This window comes from Peromyscus eremicus, chromosome 1, assembly GCF_949786415.1.
Source record: "Peromyscus eremicus chromosome 1, PerEre_H2_v1, whole genome shotgun sequence".
Lineage (NCBI taxonomy): Eukaryota > Metazoa > Chordata > Mammalia > Rodentia > Cricetidae > Peromyscus > Peromyscus eremicus.
Genome location: NC_081416.1, coordinates 147217863 through 147238810, shown reverse-complemented (window position 1 = coordinate 147238810; position 20948 = coordinate 147217863). Strand labels below are relative to the sequence as shown.

Genomic DNA, 20948 nt, shown 5'->3' with positions numbered 1-20948 from the left:
AGAGGGTTCCTGGACTGGTCTACACTGGTGACCAGTCTAACAAATAACCTAGCTGTCATCAAAGAGCCTTTGTCCAGTGACTGATGGAGGCAGATGCAGAGATCCACAGCCAGGTACCAGGCTGAGCTCCGGGAATCCAATTGATGAGAGAGAGGAAGGATTCTGCAGGCAAGGGACGTTGAGATCATGTTGGGAGGACGTGCAGAGATGACTGGCCACACTAGTGGAAGCCCATGAACTGTGGTCTGGTGGCTGTGGAGCTCCAATGGGACTGGACTAGGCCCTCTGGATATGGAAGATGGTTGGTTGGCTCGAACTGTTTGGGGGGCACTCAAGCAGAGGAATCGTGATCTGTCCACAGTCTATGGGCAGGCTTCTGGGAATCTGGTTACTGTGGTGTGACCCCTTGCACAGCCTTGGTGCATTGGGAAGGAGCTTGGACCTGCCTAGGCTCAGTTTGCTGGACTCTGCTGACTCCCCATGGGAGACCTTAATTTGGTGGATGTAGGGATGTGGGGTGGCTTGGGAAAGAGGGCTGGTGGTGGGAGAAGGGAGGAGGGGTTCTGTGGAAAGATATAATAGTAAGAAAATACTTTACCAAAACAAGACCGAAACCCAGCTAGACAAACTACAAACTGGATTTCCTAGTCTGATGTCTAAGAGCTCTTCAGATCTCAACCTCCTTTCAGCTTTTTTTCTTTTTTACTACAACACACACTTTTTCCTTGGGCTGGTCCATTCCCTGTTAGTAGTTTTCCTTGGCAGGTATCTCACAGCTCTGGCCTCTCTAACATCTTGGTGTCTCCAAGGCAATCCAGTCTTCATCTTCATAAATTCACACAGTAGCCTCCCTAAACCTCCGTTCAGGGATATCCCCGACACATGCTTCTTCCCTCAGCCATGGAAGGAGATTCCATAACCCCTTGGTTGTATCCTTGACTCTAAAGCCAAAAGCAACTGGTCAAAGATGCCAAGTTCTGCTGCTGGCTGGGGCTAGAATATGGTCCTCTTGTTCAAATTATATCTTCACCAGCTTTCTATTTTCAATGGGTTCCATTGCTGCCTAAACTTACCTGCCCTGAAATTCACTCTACTGAACAGGCTGACCTTGAACTCAGAGATCCACCAGCCTCTGCCTTCTGAGTTCTTGGATAAAACTGTACATCACCACACATCTCCCTAAACATTTCTTTAATTCCTTTTCAATCTACTTTAATTCCTTTTCACAAGTTAGAAGTTCAGCAAGGTAGGGTCTTGCTCTGAGGTCACCACTCCCTTTAATCTACCTAGTATCAGGCTTTCCTTTAATCAGTTTACACTTGCTAGTGCTCCTTTCCTCCTCTAATTGTACATTTTTTATTTTTCCTTGTTCAGCTTACAGCTTTTCATTATAGATCTATATAAGACTGGCAACTAATAGCCACACAACATAGTCAATGGTAGCTAGTTTTGAATTGTCCTCTGCTAAAGCTGTTAATCCATAATTCTTCAATTTAGCCTTAGGCAGAATTTTTGGACAAGGACAGAAAGCAGGCATGTTCACCAAAAGAACACAAGAACAGTCTATAGGCTACATATTAATATTCTTCTCTGAAACCACTTGAAGCAGACCCTCACAGTTCAAATCACTCTAAGCACCACTGTCTTACATGCTTCTACTAGTATGGTCCGTTAAATTCTTCTTAAAGCATTCAGCTTCTTTTCTAATACAAAGTCCCAAACTCCACACTCCTCTGAAGAAAAATATGATCAAGGCTATCACTTCAATATCCCTGCCCCTGCCACCAACTTCTTTCTGTCTTATGGTTTCTATTGTTACAAACAGAAACATTGACCACAGTTTCTCTTATAAAGAAAAGCATTTAATTGGGGTTTGCTTACAGTTCAGAGGTTTAGTCCATTGTCATAATGGCAGGAAGCCTGATGGCATGTAGGCAGATGTGATACTAGAGAATAAGCTGAGAGTTCTACATCTGGATCTACAAGCAACAGGAAAAGAGTAACACCAGATTTAGCTTTGTCTTCTGAAATCTCAAAGCCCAACTGATGCCTAAATCTAATTAATCTTACCAACAAAAACCAGGAGTCATATATTGGGGTAAAAATTTGAAAAAACAGAGAATCAGGGATGCAACCACCAGTGACTTCCTACCTCTTTCATTCCTCCAAACAAAAGGGCCAAGATCCTGCCTCCATACCACCTTATCACTTCCTGTCTTCTCTCTGTACAGACCTCCAGACCTTTATGATTAACTAGTGGCTTTCTCTGCTGTGTGACTCTAAGCAAGCTTTATTTTTGAGAACACAAACAAAATATCACATAATATTTCCCCTTTTTTGTCTAAATTGAAAGTTAAGATTTTAACTAACATTAAAAAAACTATATGTAATAAATACAATAACTGTATTCAATGTATATGGGCAATAATTATATTAACAATATCTATTACATAGCATTTGACAAAGGCAGAGAAAATATTTCATTATCTATTCTATCTTGGTGAGTCCAAAATGTTGTACCTAATTCACCTTCTATGCTAACTTGCATTATTAACCCAAACTGTCTTTTTATGTTTCTCAACTTTAACCCTGTACACTTCTTTTGTGAATTTCTTTTCTAAATTTGTTAACAAGGAAACCTATAACTATCTAGTCTTCAACCTCATCAGAAACATGAGAAGGATATACTATTACCTGAGTAAACAGTAAGTATAGAGCAAATATCTTCCAAAGCTAAGAGATGACAGAACATCTGGCTGCCTGGATAGTCACCCAAGTTTCCTCTGTAGTGTTGAGGCATCCCTCTTCAGCTTGCAGGCCTAGAATATCTGACAGACTTTTCTCTAAAGCAGGATTTTTGGAGACCTGTCCCATCTTGTCTTGGCAAGGTTTGGCAGTCACTTTCTTTTGTGCCCTGCTTGTCAAATTTGGACAGCATACTGTCAGCAGTTAAAGCAACAGTACTTTCTTGCCCAGTGGTTAACTTTTGCCACAAAATAGTTAACTCTGTATAGAGTTTTTTTGATGCCCATCATCATCTCTGAAATAGATTGGTTCTGCCAGGAGTAGACATTCTCATTATCATAAAAAAGAATTTTATGTAATCAAAACATCTTAAATACTATAATTTTTAGATTTCTGAAGTATTTGAAGACCACCTGTCTATCTTAACTGTATCTATGTTTGACCTTAAAAACATACCTAACATGACTACAAGTTTGATTGTGATAGGTGACAAACTAGTAACCTGCATTTCTTTATTATCCAAAATACTTTTTAATAATAACTTTCAAGGACTAGAAATTTACATTAAATTGCTAAATGAGCTGTATAGGTATAATACCTAGAACAAGAGTAGAAATATATGTACACTATGTGATAACTACAATAACTTTAAATTTGTATCAATATATAAAACTATCTTAATCAAGAGTAGAAACATATATACAACATAACAAAAATAATCTTAAATTTGTAACAACATAAAAAATCAATACAAATGTAAAGTATTTAAGACTAATAATTGCTTTTTAGTTTAAAAGTATAAATCTATCCATTTAGGCTATGTCTAAATCCCCCTTTTTCTTTTTAGAATGAGATCCCAGAATCTAATGTCTTTGTTCAGCTTTTTTCCTGACCACTACCAATAACAATTTGTAATCAACCCCCTAAACAACGACAAATATCCATAACCCATTGAATGACCAAAAACTGTCCACCCCACCTCTTGGGAATGTGGGCATCATGTTCTCTAAACTACTTCATGCTATCTGGGGATGATAGCATCTTTAGATGATCCTGAAAAAAAATGAGATAATTGTCAAGTCCTGGGAGTGGTTGCTGTATCATTTGTTGTCCAGTCTCTGTAATGGGAAAATGCAGAGATTATCTCAGTTCCTGGCTAGAGTAGTCTATGAGGCTGGACCATCTCAGCTAGGCACCTTGAAATTGTCCTGAGAAATTTGTAGTCCAAAGCATATTTTACGGTGGTGTTTGTCAACTTAGTGGTGTTACCACAATCCGGGTGGAATCATCATTCTGGGGCCCCATCCTCCTCTTGGACACTTCAAAGGTCACTGTTAGGCATGGGTATGGGTTGTAGAAAACTTTATAAATATGTACATCTAGAGTACAAAAACTTAGTTCCTAGTTACCTGATAGAGACTCAAACCTGAAATCTTGTACAGGAAACTATATAAAGACTTCTTCTAGAATTAGTACACTATATGACTATTAATATCATAAAAAATTAAAATATATACATATTAATTTTATAAATATTGAGATAATATTTATACCTTAAGAAAAGTTTTAAAGTGTCAAAAGCAGAGGATCGTGAGATTAGTAGCAATAGGGTAATCCCTTAATTCTGGTTTTCCTTCTGTCACATATGAGGTAGCTCTTCTGACATGAGACAGAGATTTTGGATTTTCCTTTTAACAAGCAGAAGAAGGAGAGAGTCATGGTCCAACTCCAAGGCCAGTTTTAATTTTTAATTGAACTGGAACTACAAAAGACCATTTGCTTCATGTGTCTGTAGAGAAGAGCAGAAACAAATATTTGGGAAGATTTATCAAATTTTATCCTATTGGAAATAAGATATACCGATAGGCCAATTTACTCTTTTTCTTGAGACATTTTATCTAGATGATTCAACATTTTGCTTCAGATGTCTCATTTGTCCAGTGGTCCTCAGATCTGTAGATGGATGCCTTTATTATCCTCGAAACACAATCTTTAAAGTATATAGGATGATTTAATTCTGTAGTTTTTTTTATTATCTAATGTCTCTCTGCAGATGTTGTTCCTTTCTCATTGGCATTGAGAAAATTCAGAGTTAATAGAGCATTATGTAATCTATTTCTTGATGTCTATGTTACCCCTTTCTGTTTATTGAGTACATCCTCTAGAGTTATGTTTGATCTTTCTATAAAGGCTTGGCCTAAAAACTGTTTTATATTCCCAGAGACATATGCTCGAGCATTGTCAGTTTTAATTTGTGCAGGTACACCCATGACGGCCATAACTTCTAGCAAATGTGTGATTACTGAATCAACTTTTTCAGAACTCAAAGCAGTTGCCAATTGAAATCCTGAATAAGTATCAATGGTATGGTGTACATATTTCATTTTTCCAAATGCTGCAAAGTGAAACATGTCCATCTGCCAGATTTTATTTTTCTGAGAACCCTTTGTGTTACATCTTGCTGATAATGGCTTCTGATTGTAAAAGGAACAAGTAGGACATTTCCTTACCATTTCCTTGGCTTGTTACCAGGTTATGGAAAAATCCTTTTTTAAACCTTTATTATTGACATGATTTTTTATGAAATTCTGAGGCCTCCAGCACATTTCCTATCAATAATTTATCAATCTCATCATTACCTTGTGCTAGAGGGCCTGACAGACCTGTATGGGATAAGATGTGAGTTATATATAAGGGATGCTTCCTATTCTGGTTATATCTTATAACTGAATAAATAGTGAAGTTAATTCTGACTCATCAGGGATAAATTCTGCAGTCTCAATGTGTAATACCACTCTTTCAGCATACTGAGAGTCAGTAACTATGTTGAGAGGTTCTGAAAAATCTATTAATACCAACAGAGCAGCATACAATTCTGATTTTTTAACTGAAGTATAAGGACTTTGAACCACTTTACTTAAATTTTCTGATTTTTAACCTGCCTTTCCTTGTTTGTTTGCATCTGTATAACATGTATGGACTCCATATATCAGTGTTTCCCATACAATATGAGATAGAGTCCAATCAGCTCTCTTTATAATTTGAATTCTATTGCTTTTGGGATATTTGTTGTTAATCTCTCCAATAAATTTACTGCAAGCTCTTTGCCAAGGTTTATTTTCTGCCCAGAATTTGTCAATGTTTAACTAATATCCTTAGTTAAAAATTCTACATTTTCTGCTGGGTCTATTTCTGCTAATTGAAAGAGTCTCAATTTTCCTTTTAAAATCAAATCAGAGATTTTTTTTCCACACAAGTTTTTAATTTTTTGTTCTGTTTATTTGGTAGAAATATGCATTCCAATATAATATCTTCCCTCTGAATTAAAATTCCCATAGGTGAATGCCTAGAGGGTCAAATAACCAAAATGCAATCAAGCTTTGGATCCATACAATCCGCATGTCCTTCCTGTACTTTCTTTTCTACTAAGGCCAATTCCTTCTCAGCTTCAGGTGATAATTCTCTTGGACTATTTAAGTCCTTGTCACCTTCTAAGGTTTTGAATAAATAACTCAGTTCATCATTTTTACTCCAGGAACAGTTCATAGATGAGAAATGTCTCCAAATAATCTTTGAAAGTCATTAAGAGTCCAAAATCAATCTCTTCTAATTTGCACATTTGAGGGTCTAATTTTTGTAGACCTATTTTATATCCTAAATAATTATTAAAATCTCCTTTTTGTATCTTTTCAGGAGCAATTTGTAATCCTCAACAAGGCAAAATGTTCTTCAAACATTCTAAAGTATCTGCATTTGAGTCAGCTAGTAAAATATCATCCATATAATGATTAATTATAGATTTAGGACATTTTTATGTATCACTTCCAATGGCTGTTGTACAAAATATTGGGACAGGGTTGGGCTATTCAACATCCCCTGTCGGAGGACTTTCCATTGATATCTCTTAACCAGTTGAGAATTATTATAAGTAGGCAACGTGGGGCAAATCTTTCTCTATCTTTTTCTTGTAAGGCTATTGAAAAGAAACAGTCTTTTAAATCAATAACCATAAGAGGCCATCCTTTAGATAATGGAGCAGGCAAAGGAATTCCAGAATGTAGAGAGCCCATTGGCTGAATTACTTTGCTAACTGCTCTTAGGTCTGTTACCATTCTCTGTTTACCAGTTTTCTTTTTAATAACAAATACAGGAGATTTCTGAGGGCTGGTTGATTCTTCAATATGCTGAGCATTTAACTGTTCTTGTACCAGCTCTTCTAAAGCCTGAAGTTTCTCTGTTGTTAAAGGCCATTGCTGAACCCATACATGCTTGTCTGTTAACCATTTTAAAGGTAGAGCTGTTGGGGTCTTTGAAAGATCATCAGTTGTTGTGCCCTGTTCTTGTACAATCTGGATGGCTAGTGACCACTTGTTAGAATAGTACCTTCTAATATTTCTCTCAGAAACATGTGTCATTTGTTTCTGATGCTGGAGGAAGGTAAATCTGAGTATTCCGTTGTCGTAATAGTTCCAGTCTCCATAAGTTCATAGCTATGTTAGTCACATATGGCTTTAATTTTCCTCTCTGTCCTTCTAGACTGATACATTAGAGCCATCTTGCACTCTGTTTCACTTGAGATAATGTTCCGGTCCCTAACAGCTGAACACTTAACTCCTGAAGAGGCCAATTTGGATGCCAAAGTTCTGGAGCAATTATTGTGAAGTCTGCGTGTGTCAACTAAACCATCTAAAAATGTCATTTCTTCATATTTTTAATTTTGGTCTTTGTTCATTTATAAAAATTTGTGGTGGTATTGTGTTCCCCAAAATATTGTGCACCCTAATAAAATTATCTGGGATCAGAGACAGAACAGCCACAATATTAAACATAGAAGTTAGGCAGTGGTAGCACACACCATTAATCCTAGCATTCCAGAGGCAGAAATCCATCTGTTCAAGGATTCTGCCAAGCATGGTGACTCACACCTTTAATCCTACAAAGTGAGCCTTTAATCCCAGGGTGTGATAGTAGAAAGCAGAAAAGTATATAAGGTATGAGGACCAGAAACTAGAAGCATTTGGCTGGTTAAGCTTTCAGGCTTCTAGCAACACAGTTCAGCTGAGAACCATTCAGATATGAGGACACAGAGGCTTCCAGTCTGAGGAAACAAGATCAGCTGAGAAGTTGTCCAGGTGAGGTTAGCTGTGGCTTGTTCTGTCTCTCTGATCTTCCAGTGTTCATGCCAATAAATGGCCACAGGTTTGATTTTATTAATAAGACCTTTAAGATTCATGCTACAAAATTTCCAAAATTTTTTTCTTTTTGTCTTCTCCTGAATTTTCTATTCTCTCTACCTCAGCTATTCTGTCACCCTGAACAGCCTGGTTTATTCCAGTAAGCATTTGGTTATTTAATTGCTCTGGGTGGGGGTTTCTTCTATGAATGCGGGAAAGATCTAAACCAGATTTGTGTGGGAGCCTTCATGAGGCCCCTCTGGAAGTTTCCTGAGGAGAGAGGCAAAGGATTACCTTGTCTGTCCCTTGTTGATCTACATTCATTGGTACAGTGTTTACAATTACTCCACCTTCTGCATAGTCCAGAAGGGAGGGGAATTCTGTTGCTGTTCTTCCTGGAATAAACATTTCTAGGAATGCCCTGTTTACATTTCCTTTTCAAATGACCTTGTGGAAAACATCCAAAATGTCTGATATTCCTCAAACCTTTTGAAATTGCTTCTCCTATCCACATATCATCATGGCAATGTGACTCAACATTGATTGTTTCCCTGATACAGTCCTCCAAGGGTGAAGATCTTACCTTTAATGGCCTGATTATTCTTGTGCATGCTGCATTCACGTTCTCAAAAGCCAAAGATTCAATTATTATTGGGCTAGTTTCTGAATTCGGGACCATTCTATTTACTGCTGAAGACAGCCTTTGTAAGAAATCCATAAAAAATTCTTCCAGGCCCCATGTAACTTTTGAGAATGACTCAGTTTTCTTTGCTGTTTCTTCAATTCTGTCCCATGCATTCATGGCCAACTCTAGACATAGAATTAGGGTTTGGTTACCATATAAACATTCTCTTTGTATTCCAGCATATTGGCCTTCTCCAAGAAGCTGATCCTGGCAGATTTTCACACCTCTAGCTCTACATTGATTTTCTGTTGTCTTAGCTTTGTCTCTATAACACAAGCACAACTGCAATTGTGCTCCAGGTTCCAGAACACCTATTACTAATTCTTTCAAGTCTTGAGGAATAATCCTATTACAAGTTGACCATGAGTTTAACATTTGCTTTACAAATGGAGAACGTGTGCCATAGGATACTATAGCTTCCTTAAATCTCCTCAAATCTAACATTTCAACTGGAGTCCAATTAGTTTGTACATGCCCTTGATCAGGTAGTTACTGTATGGTTACCAGATAAATTAAGTTTGATTGTTTGAAAACAGACTGTCTCTCTATAACCTGATAATCCAGTCCTGAAATAATTTCATGCTTAAATTCTTCTGTCTGAGTCTGAATTTCTCTATAATTCATTTTAACAGGTTTTTCTAAAGCTTTTATCTTGGCACTTAAATTGACCATCTTTTTTAATAGTAAAATAGGGATAATTAAACAAATAATATACCTAATTGATGTTACATACATCCCATCAACACTAATCCTCTCAATTAATTGTTCCATTTTCAGACTACCTAATGTTATATCAAACCAAGACCAACTCACTTCCATTGTAAAGATATTTCCCATTTTTTAATGTGGAATAAATTTTTCTCTTTTTAGTAGTTTTTGCCTTTAGGATATGTGATATCTTAATTGACTCGCCAAGTCTGTGTAGAACAGTAGAAGTTCAAGGGAATTTCAAAACAGCTACCTAGCATAGTTGTAGTCTGAGATGGGAATCCAGAAAAAGAGAGAGAGAGAGAGAGAGAGAGAGAGAGAGAGAGAGAGAGAGAGACCTGTTACCTACCTGGAGAACAGAAAAATGCTAAAAGCTAAAGTCCAGCCACGTGCTCCATCTTGAGCAGTTTTGGGCCCTTTAAGCTCCAGCCCCTTTAAGCTCCAGCCTCATGAGTTGGAGATCTGGCCACAAATAGCTCCAGCTATGTGCAGCTGTGGATATGGCTCTGAATGCTGTGAATGTGTTGCTATGATGGGTTAATAAATAAGGTGTGTTTTGGCCAGTAGCCAGGCAAGAAGTATAGGCAGGGCAAAGAGAGGATAATTCTGAGAGCAGGAAGGCTGAGTTAGGAGTCACCAGCCAGACACAGGAAACAAGATGTGAAAGCAGAACTGAGAAAAGGTACCAAGCCACATGGCTACACATAAATAAGAATTATGGGTTAATTTAAGTGTAAGATCTTGCTGTGGGATGGTCTGTATATCAAATGTGTGCTCTGATTGGTCAATGAATAAAACACTGATTGGCCAGTGGCCAGGCAGGACTAACAGAGAGGAGAATTGAGAGAACAGGAAGGCGGAAGGAGACACTGCCAGCCGCCGCCACTACAAGCAGCATGTGAAGATGCCAGTAAGCCACAAGCCACGTGACAAGGTATAGATTTATGGAAATGGATTAATTTAAGATATAAGAACAGTTAGCAAGAAGCCTGCCAAGGCCATACAGTTTGTAAGCAAAATAAGTCTCTGTGTTTACTTGGTTGGGTCTGAGCAGCTGTGGGACTAGCGGGTGGTAGAGATTTGTCCTGACTGTGGGCAAGGCAGGAAAACTCTAGCTACAAGATCTAGCTAGCAAGAAGCCTGAGCCATTATGCTAAACAGTTTTGATTAATAGAGCGGCTGTGTGTTTATTTGGGTCTGAATGGCTGCAGGCCTGGACAGGACTAGAGAAAACTCCACTACAGTCGAGTGCAGCTCTGGCTGCATGTAGCCAGATGACTTGTAACTCCAGCCATGCCTCCTGGGGCCTGTAAACTCTGGCCAAGCCAGGGCCAGTAACCCCTGGCCTGAAAGGCCACCAACAGTTTTTTAATGAATTCTTACTATGTTGGCACCAAATATAAATGAATTTCTAAATAGTCTTATTAAATGAGAAACAGAGAGCCAAATATAGGGGTAATAATTGAAGAAATTAGAGAAATAGAAAATAGCAATGACTAGCTTTAGTTTACAACCATGCAGTAGCTTCCACAGAGAGAGATTCTTCCTGTCTAACCTGTGCTTTTATTGCCTTCCTGTTCTGCCTTCTCATTGGCTCTAAGCCCAGCCATATCACTTCCTCACCACTGCCTATCTATACAGACGTCCAGGCTCTATGATTGGTACTGGATATAAAGGCATGTGTCACCACACTTGGCTGTGTCCTTGACCACCCACAGATTCTGCCTATCATGTGATTGGATTTAGGGCATGTGCTATGACTGCCTATCTTCTGTTTATGGCTGACTATTTGACCTCTGATCTCCAGGCAATCTTTATTTATTAACATACAAATAAAAATCATATTTCAGCACAAATAAAATATCACCACACTGCCCCAACTCTAACAATGGGGAGTTTCCCTTTTGGCAAGTTATATCTGATCAAATAAAAAGCATTTGTTAGTCTTACAAGATAGTTTAGATTTAATGGTCACACTATTTGAGGAACTATCATCAATTCTAATCAAGAGGTCTCTCTTGTTCAAATACAGTCCTTATCAATTTTGATGGTATCTATAGCTTTACTTCTCCTGTAAATGTCACATTTTTAACTGTGGTCCTTAATCATTTACAGAAGTTTGCCAAAATATTTGTGTTATGGTTTCTCCTGAATTTTTTGTTTTATCTTCTAGGGCTCTTCTATTATCCAGAGCAGTATGATTTTTTTTATCATAGGGATTAGGACCTTTAATTGCTATGGAGAAGAGTTTCCCCCATGGTGACAGGAAATGACTGAACCAAACTTGACATGGGAGCCTGCAAGAGACTCTCCCAAGGTATTTCCTGATGGTAAAGGGTTACCTTGTCTGTCCCTTGTTTATCTGCCATGCAATGTCAGCCTTTGCAGCACCTTCTGCATAGTCCAGAAGACAAGAGCCTTCTTTTGGATTAAAAGAAATATTGTTCCTAGGAAAGCCCTGTTTACACTCCCTTTTTATATGACCTTGTTTAGCACAATTAAAATATCTGTCATCTTTATTTCTCTTCAAGCTTTTGAAAATCACCTGTCCTGTTCAAGCATCATCATGGTTATAAGAGTCTATATTGACTGTAATTTGGATACATTTCTCTATGGGTGCTGATCTTGCCTTTCAAAGCTTAATTACCCTTGTGCATTGTGAAAAAAACATTGTCAAAAGCCAAAGATACAATTATTATTTGTCTAGCTTTTGAATTTTGTATCATTTATTTACAACTGATGTCAATCTTTGTATGCATGCCTGCCAGCCAGAAGAGGGCACCAGATCTCATTACATATGGTTGTGAGCCACCATGTGGTTGCTGGGAATTGAACTCAGGACCTCTGGAAGAGCAGTCAGTGCTCCCAACCTCTGAGCCATCTCTCCAGCCCCTGATGTCAATCTTTGTAAAAGATCATTCAAGCTCTCTTTTGGGCAGTGTAGCTTTAGTAAATGACTCAGTTCTCTTTCTGACTTCTTCAATCTGTCCCAAGCATTCAAAGCTGCTGAACAGCAAAGAGTCAGGGTGTGGTCATTGTATAGAGACTGTCTTTGTACATTAGCATAATCTTCCTCTGCAAGAAGATGACTTTGGGAGATTTCCACACCTCTAACTTCATTGTTCAATGGTCCTAGCCTCACCTTTCCACCAGGTCCTTCACTGTAATAGAGGACCACATTACAATACAACTGTAATCAAGTTTCTCCAGTGTTGTGGGACAATTCTATTACTAGTTGACCATGAATTTAACAGCTGCTTTACAAAAGGTGAATGCATACCATATGAGACTATCACTTCCTTAAATCTCCTCAAATCTAACATTTTCACAGGAATCCACTTATCTCTTATATAGCCTTGGGAATACCTGTCATTTGGAAGTTGTTCTTTAAGGTGATGGGATAAATTAAGGTTGGTTGTTTCATAACCTTAGACTGTTCCTCTCTAATTTTAAAATGTAATGATGACGTTAGTTCTGCTTCAAGTTCCTCTGTCTTCATCTGAATATCTCTATTATCTGTGTTAGTAACTGGCAATCAAAATGCCAATAGTTTCTCTAGTAATTTTTTCTAAGGGCTGTATGTTGGCATGCATGTCAACCAACTATTTTAGGGATCAAACAAGAATTATCAAAATGATAGTTGACATTATATCAATCCCAGCTAAGTTGATTATCCCTTCATTTAATTGCTCAGTTTTTAAATCACCCATTGTGTAATCATACACATAAAGAAGAACAACATTCACTTGTCTTTAAAATCTCCAACAGGATAGTTTTGATGCTCTAAAATCATTTTGTATTCTCTCATTTCCTGCAATTGCTCCTGGTAATTATTATTTTCTTTCACTGTGGATTTATGTCTTCCAATACTTTGTTTTATTGCTTTGATCCAGCATGGGGCTCTATTAGACTAACTTCATTCAGATTTCATTTAGGCTTCTTCCATGTCTTCTCATAGTTGGCCATTTATTGTTAATAATGATTAATTATTCATTTTGTATAGATTTTCCACTCTTTCCTCACTCACTTACCTACAAAGAACATTTTGTATACTTCTAGATGTGGCAAAGAGACTCAGTATTGCAAGCTTTCGTTTATATTGCTTGAGAGGTGCTACTGATTGATTCTGTGGCCTTAAATGTGCTAGGTAAGTGCTCTGTCATGAGCTTCATCTCAGATGCTTTTGTAAAAATATATATGAGGTGTGAGTTTATATTAATTTTATGAATTGTAAATAACATTGCTATTGTGTTTTCTGATAAGCCTCTTTTTGTACTTTTAGGAAGTTTTGCCTGGCTTTATAAGTTCCTGAGTAGTTTATTTTTTATATCATCCACAATATATGGGCATTCTTGCTTCTCCTTCTTTGCAGAAGTTGGTGCCATTAGTGTTTTTATATTCTAGTGGATGGGTGTTTGTGTATTTTAAATTATAGTATAATATATATTCTATATTCCAGTATTTCATTGTGTTCCTTTTAATTTTAACTTTTAATGGATATCATAAATACTTTCCCATACATATTTTACATCTGTATAACTTCTTTTTAAAAAGATTAATTAAGCCGGGCAGTGGTGGCGCACGCCTTTAATCCCAGCACTCGGGAGGCAGAGGCAGGCGGATCTCTGTGAGTTTGAGGCCAGCCTGGTCTCCAAAGTGAATTCCAGGAAAGGCGCAAAGCTGCACAGAGAAACCCTGTCTCGAAAAACCAAAAAATAAAAAAAAAAAGATTAATTAAAATTGTGGGGGGTTGTGTAAGTGAGTGAATGCACCTGCAAAGCAGAGAAGAGAGCATTAGATTACCTCAAGATGGAGTTACAGGTTGTTGTGCATTGCTTTAGACACTTAGAAATGAACCAAGGTCTTTGCAAGAGCAGTACACACTTTCAACACTGAGCCATCTCTCCAACCCGACATTTGAGACCATACCCCAATATACTGAGGACCATCCTCTAAGCTTTACCTGTTAAAACTCAAACCAAGATTTTTTAAAGCCCACCAACCTGAAGAGAAAATATCAATCATATGAGCCCTGAAGAAGGAGAGAGTTCATTGACATTCAAATCATGGTATCCTGCCTACAACCCCCTAAATATGATGCCCTTGTTCTTTTTTAACTGAAATCACATTTTAAAAATATTATAAGAAGCATAAAATAATTGTAGCTTAAGTAGAAAGAGGGAAATCATAGAAAATGAGATTGAATACATGATGTGAGAATTTACAATATAAAAACATAAAGAGCAGAGTTCATGAAAGAGAATGAGGAAGAAGAATGTGTTCCATGTGTGTCATTTTTCCTTTCCTCAGTAAAATCTTAAGATCCATTTCATATTGACAGGATAACAAAAAAATAAGTTTGCATTCAGAGATATTAATGATAAAAATAATTAGATGGTGAGGTTGCAATGTGGTGGTATCTGGAAAATATAATTCTGAGATTCTATTTCTTTTAGTGTTAATGGTTAAATGAAAAGTGTGTATTGCAGATACTATTTCACTCTTATCAGCTTAACAAAAATTAAATGGAAAATATTCATCAACACAGACATAAGAAGATAATGGGATCTCAAAATATACCTGTAACAGGAATCGTAAAATGTCTTATAATAAAAATCCTGGAGCCAGATATTGGGATGAAAACTGAGAGTTCAAAAAAATAGAATAAGCCACAGCCACAAGTTCCTACTGCTAGGAAATCTTCAGCCTAAGAGAGAGTTACTTCCTGTATACTCATGCCTATATAACTTTCTGAGTCCTGCCACCTTACTTCTTCTCTTCACCCAGCAACATCACTAGCTCTTTCTGATCAGCTCTGTCACTTCCTGTCTGTACAGACCCTGCAGATCTCTATGGTTAATTATTTCTGGAACTAAAGGTATGTGTCACCACAGCTGGCTCTGTTCTAGTGTGGCTCTGAACTCACAGAGATTCATCAGAATCTCTGCCTCCCAAATGCTAGGATTAAAGGCATTTGCTACCACTACCTAACTTCCATGTTAAATATAGTGGCTGACTTTTTCCTCTGATTCCCTAGAGCAAGCTTTATTTGTTAGAGCACAAATAAAATATCACCACATATGCAGGTGGTACTATAAGTAGCTAGTGTTACTGTGATAGTTGTAGTAATTACTTTTGTAGCTATTCAGTTTGATGATACTTAGGAGAGTTGAAAATATTCATATATAGCTTTAGAAACTATCATATATACACAGTTGAGACTGAGAACTGGAAGCTTGTCATCAATGGGAAAGCTGTCACCATCTTCCAGGAGCAAGAGCCTGCCCCCATTGGATGGGATGATGCTGATAGAGAGTATATTGTAAAGTTTACTGGTGTCTTCACCAGTAGAGAGGTCTGGAGTCCACTTGAAAGGTGGGGCCCAAAGAGTCATCATCTCTGCCCCTTCTGCTGATGCCTGCATGTTTGTGATGAATGTGGGTTATGGGAAGTATGACAATTCACTCAAGATTGTCAGCAATGGTTCCTGCAGCACCAACTGCTTAGTCCCTCTGACCACATCATCCATGACAATTTTGGCACTGGGGAAAGACTCATGATGACAGTCCATGACATCACTGCCACCCAAAAAACTCTGATTGGTCCTTCTGGAAAGCTGTGGTGTGATGGCCCAGAACATCATCCCTACATCCACTGGTGCTGACAAGGGTGTGGGAAAGGTCATCCCAGAGCTCACTTGCATGCCATTTTGTCTTCCTATCCACAGTGTGTCTGACATGGCTCTGACATGTGACCTGAAGAAAGCAGGCAATTACATGATGACATCAAGAAGATGGTGATGCAGGCATCCAAGGGCTCAATAAGGACATACCAGGCTACACTGAGAACCAGGTTGTCTCCTGCAACTTTAACAGTGATAACTACTCTTCAATATATGTTACTGGGGCTGGCATTGCTCTCAGTGTCAACTTTGTAAAGGTCATTTCTTGGTACAATAATGAATACAGCTACAGCAGCAGGGCAGTGGACCTCATGGCCTACATGGCCTCCAAGGAGGAAGAAGACCTGGACCACCTACCCCAGCAAGAACACAAGAGCAGGAGAAGTCTTGGACTAGGAAGGAGTCCCTGTACCAACTCAACCCACAACACTGATCATCTCCCTCACAGTTTCTATCCCAAAACCCCAGAAAAAAAGAGAGAGGCTTAGGGATTCCTACTCTCTTGAATACCATCAATAAAGTTTACTATACCCACAAAAAGTTTAGTGTTTGTTATTATATTGTAAATAATTATGGACAGTTGAATAAGCCTAATTATCCAGGAGTAAGAAAATGGATACCTAAATTTGATGTTCATTCAATAAAACACAAAGAGCAATTAAACAATGAACTATACCTACATATATCATTAGGAATAAAAATATAAATATACTGTTGAGCATCAAAGAATATTACAGAACATTACAGATAATGAAAAATAAACTTGTCACTTCCTTATACTTTTTATTTAAAACAATTTTTAATTTAAATATATTTGATTATTTATTATTATTAAATTAAATATATTTCATATCTTCTCCCAAGTCCTTCCAGATCCTCTCCTGCTCCCTATCCATTCTTACATTCTTTCTAAAAAACAAATAAAACCAAAAAACAATAACAAAACCCTCTGAAACCAAGAAAACAGAAGTTTAACTTCAGTGTGGCCATGAAGAGTATTGATTAGATCAATGATTAATTTGTCGCTTAGTAATAAAGCCTCAGAATGCAAATTCATAATGCTTGGTGTTCCTACCTATGATGGGAATGCAATCAGGGAAAAGCACTTACTTAGAGGGATGATGACTGTAGATGAATTTCTAAATGATCTTACTAAATAATAAACATAGAGCCAGATATAGGGGTGAAAGCCTTAGAGAGATCATGGAAATAGGGAGAGACACCAGCCAACCTCATCTCAACAACTCTAGAGCTTCCAAATGCAAGTTACTTCCTGTCTACACATGCCTCTATATATGCTGATATTCTGACATCTAATTTGCTCTCTCTGTCCAGCTACATCACTTCCTCTTCCTGCCCAGCTCTGTCACTGCCTGTCTGTCTGTACAGACCACCAGACATTCATGGTTAACTAGTGATGGAATTTATGCATGTGCTACCACACCTCAATCTGTTTCCAGTGTGGCCTTGAACTCACAGAGATCCAGACAGATTCCTGCCTGCCAAGTGATAGGTTAAAGGCGTGTACTACCATTGCCTGACTTCTTTGTTTACTTATAATGGCTGTTCTTATTTCCTCCGATCTCCAGGCAAATTTATTTTTTAAAGCACAAATAAAACATCACCACATTTCTTCTTTTTCTAATGAAAAATTAAAAAAACAGTTATAACTAATATAATAAAAACTATATACAGTAACTGTATACAATATAAACAAGATAAATACATCAATAATGTCTATTCTATCTGCATTTGACAAGTTCAGAGAAAATATTCCATTCTATCCTATCTGATGAGTCCAAAAATGTACCTAATTCACTTTCTATCCTATCTTGTATTACCAACAGAAAACTATCTTATGATGTCTTTCAAACTTATACACTTAACACCTCTTAATGAGTTTTTTTTCTGAAATTTCTGAACAAGGAAAACTATAATTACAACTATTTAATCAACTCCCTCAGACACCCTAGAAGGAAATAATATTACATAGTAAAACAGGATGTGCAAACAAGTGACTTCAAAAAACAAATGTGAGTTTTGACAAAAACAGCTAGATTCCTTGACAGTCACCCGAGGTTTCTCTGCGTGTTGGGGCATCATCTTCGGCCTACAGGCTTAGGGTATCTCACAGAATCATTTGTGAAGTAGGATATATGCAAGGCCTACAACTCATCCTCACATTTGATGCAAGTATTCCATGTGTCCGATAACTTGAATTCTTCCAGTGTCCTGTCATGACTCAGGATTTTAAACTCTGGAAATTGCTGGTGTTTTTGGAATTTGGCTTCCTCCTCTGATCTCCAGGTAAGCTTTATTTATTAAAGCACAAATATAATATCACCACAGATGACCTCCTTCCTCTGCTGAGCAATCATCTCAGATGGCCCTCCTATTGTCATGCTGTGTACCTAAGTGCTTCCTTCTGCTCAACAAAGCTGTCTTTGGTCTTTATTTCAATATCCTGCCAACAAACATCAACTATTGTGCATGCACAAATAGTTCTGAATATACTCAAAACTGCCTACCAAAGAGATTTATGATTACTAAAAATTTCTCCATCTTTTGGTCTGTGCCTGTTCTAATTTCTCCTGTTGCATTTGAATTTTTATTTTCTACATCACCCAAATCATCCAACACTATAGCTGCATGTATATACTCACTCCTAAAAAGAGAATACCAAGGCCTAACACAAACTGTGTTTGAAGCTGTAAAATTGTTCCCATCTTGAATTTCTGATACTCTGTGAGATGTTTCTGCTTTTTAAGTACATAATTCTATTATATTAAATAGAGAAACTGTGAATGGTTCTTTTTCTTTCTCAGGATTTATTACTTTTACTAAGGTTTCAAGCACAATGATGAAGAAAAGAGGGATGGAGGATGTGCTTGTCTTATTCATAAATTCAAGAGGTGATGTCATTTAGTAAACTGCTGGCTGTAATGTATCACCTTTACTAACTTAGGGTATTATGTTCCTGTTCCAAATTTCTTCAGAGTTTTCATCCAGAGAAGATATTCAATTTTGCCTTTTTTTTTCTTTTTTTATGACTATAAGACATGTCTGCCCCTGGCAGCACCAAACTATATCAGAGAAGATATGGGCATTGAAGAACCTCCACATGGAGTTAACTTTCACTGGAGCAAAAGTTAACCACTGGGCAAGAAAGTGCCCTCCCATCTACTGCAAGTGGACAAGCAGGACACAAAACAAAGGACTGCCAAGACAAGTGTGGTTGCACTTTCTTTTGGCAACAGATGTCCTCTGAGGCCAGGGAAATATGGCAGCATCGCTGAAGTGGCCTTTGCAATCCAGAAAAGGTACAGTGCCCCTTCTTTTGAAGGCAGCTGAACACACAGTGGGCCAATGGCTCCTGGTGTGCAGTGGAACAGTAGCTGGGACAGTTATTCTTGGAGGGGTAAATAAACTGATGGAGTCTGGCCTCTACATAGTAGACAGGCATTTAATGAAGGAGATGAAGCCACCCACAAACTGAGAAGAATGGGAAACCTAATTCCAAAAGCACCAGCAGTTTCCAGAATTTAAGATACTGAATCATGACATGACACTGGTGGAATTCAAGTTTACCTGGTACATGGAATATTCACACTAAATGTGGGGTCGAGCTGTAGGCCTTGCATACATCCTGCTTCACAAATGAGTCTGTTAGATATGCTAAGCCTGTAGACTGAAGATGATGCCCTAATGTTGCAGAAAAACCTCAGGTGACTGTCCAGGCAGCTGGCTGTTTCTGTCATAATTCACATTTTTTGGAAGTCACTTATTTGCACTTCCTGTTATACTAGGTAGTATTATTCCCTTCTCAGGACTCTGAGGGAGTTGAAGATTAGATAGTTATTTTTTCCTTGTTAAAATATTCCAGAAAAGAAACTCACTAAGAGGTGTAAAGTGTATAAATTTGAAAGACATCATAAGATAATTTTTTGTTGGTAATACAAGATAGGATAGAAAGTGAATTAGGTATATTTTGGATTCACCAAAAGGGGATAGAATGGAATATTTTCATGGAATTTGTCAAATGTAAATGGCCTGGACATTGTTGATGTATTTATTATTAGTATATATTGTATATAGTTGTACTTATTGTATATAGCTTTTCTTATATTAGTTATAATTCTTATTTTAGACAAAAAAGGGGAAATTTGGTGATGGATTGTGTCCACCAAAATAATATGTCCCCCAATAAAATTTACCTGAGGATCAGAGGAAAAAGCCAGCCATTATAATAAACATAGAAGTCAGGAATGGTAGCATACACTTTTCATCTTATCAGTCAGGAAGCGGGGATCTGTCTGGATCTCTGTGAATTCAAAGACACACTGAGAACAGAGCCAAGCATGGTGACACACACCTTTAATCTCAGCACTAACCATAGAGGTTGGGAGGTCTGTACAGACAGACAGGAAGTGACAGAGTTGGCAAGGAGAGAGCAAATAATATAGCAGAACAGAAAGGCATATAGGTATGGGAATATAGCAAGTAGGTCTCTTTGGAGACTGAGGTGTCAGTGAGGTGAGGTTAGCTTGAGGCTTTTTCTATTCCTCTGGTCTCTCAGGTTTTCACCCCTACATCTGGCTCCAGGTTTTTATTAAATAAGACTTTTTAAGATTTGTCTACAGTCAGGACAGAAATTTAAGCAGGAAATAGAAGACAAATATCATGCTTCTCAAACAAAAGAGATGAATGAGATCTCTGGAAGAAAACTGAAAATTTAATTCAGTCATACAATTTCCTGAGACCAGGGAAACTGAAGATTGGAAGGGGACTGATGTAACGTGCACCTCCATATCCCAGGTTGGAGTGAGAGGGGATACTTTTAGAGTTGTTCTGATGGACTGTGGCAGTTTCAATGTGAAGTGTCTCAGAGGATCTGCATTTGAACACTTGGTCCCAGCTGGAGTGGCAGATGGGAAGGGTGTAGCACATTCAGCAG

General features: G+C 37.8%; 1 pseudogene; it reads left to right on the top strand.

Moving 5' to 3' along the window:
• Nucleotides 1-11581: 11581 nt before the first annotated feature.
• Nucleotides 11582-16482, top strand: LOC131919732 (glyceraldehyde-3-phosphate dehydrogenase-like; annotated as a pseudogene).
• The last annotated feature ends 4466 nt before the right edge of the window (nucleotides 16483-20948 follow it).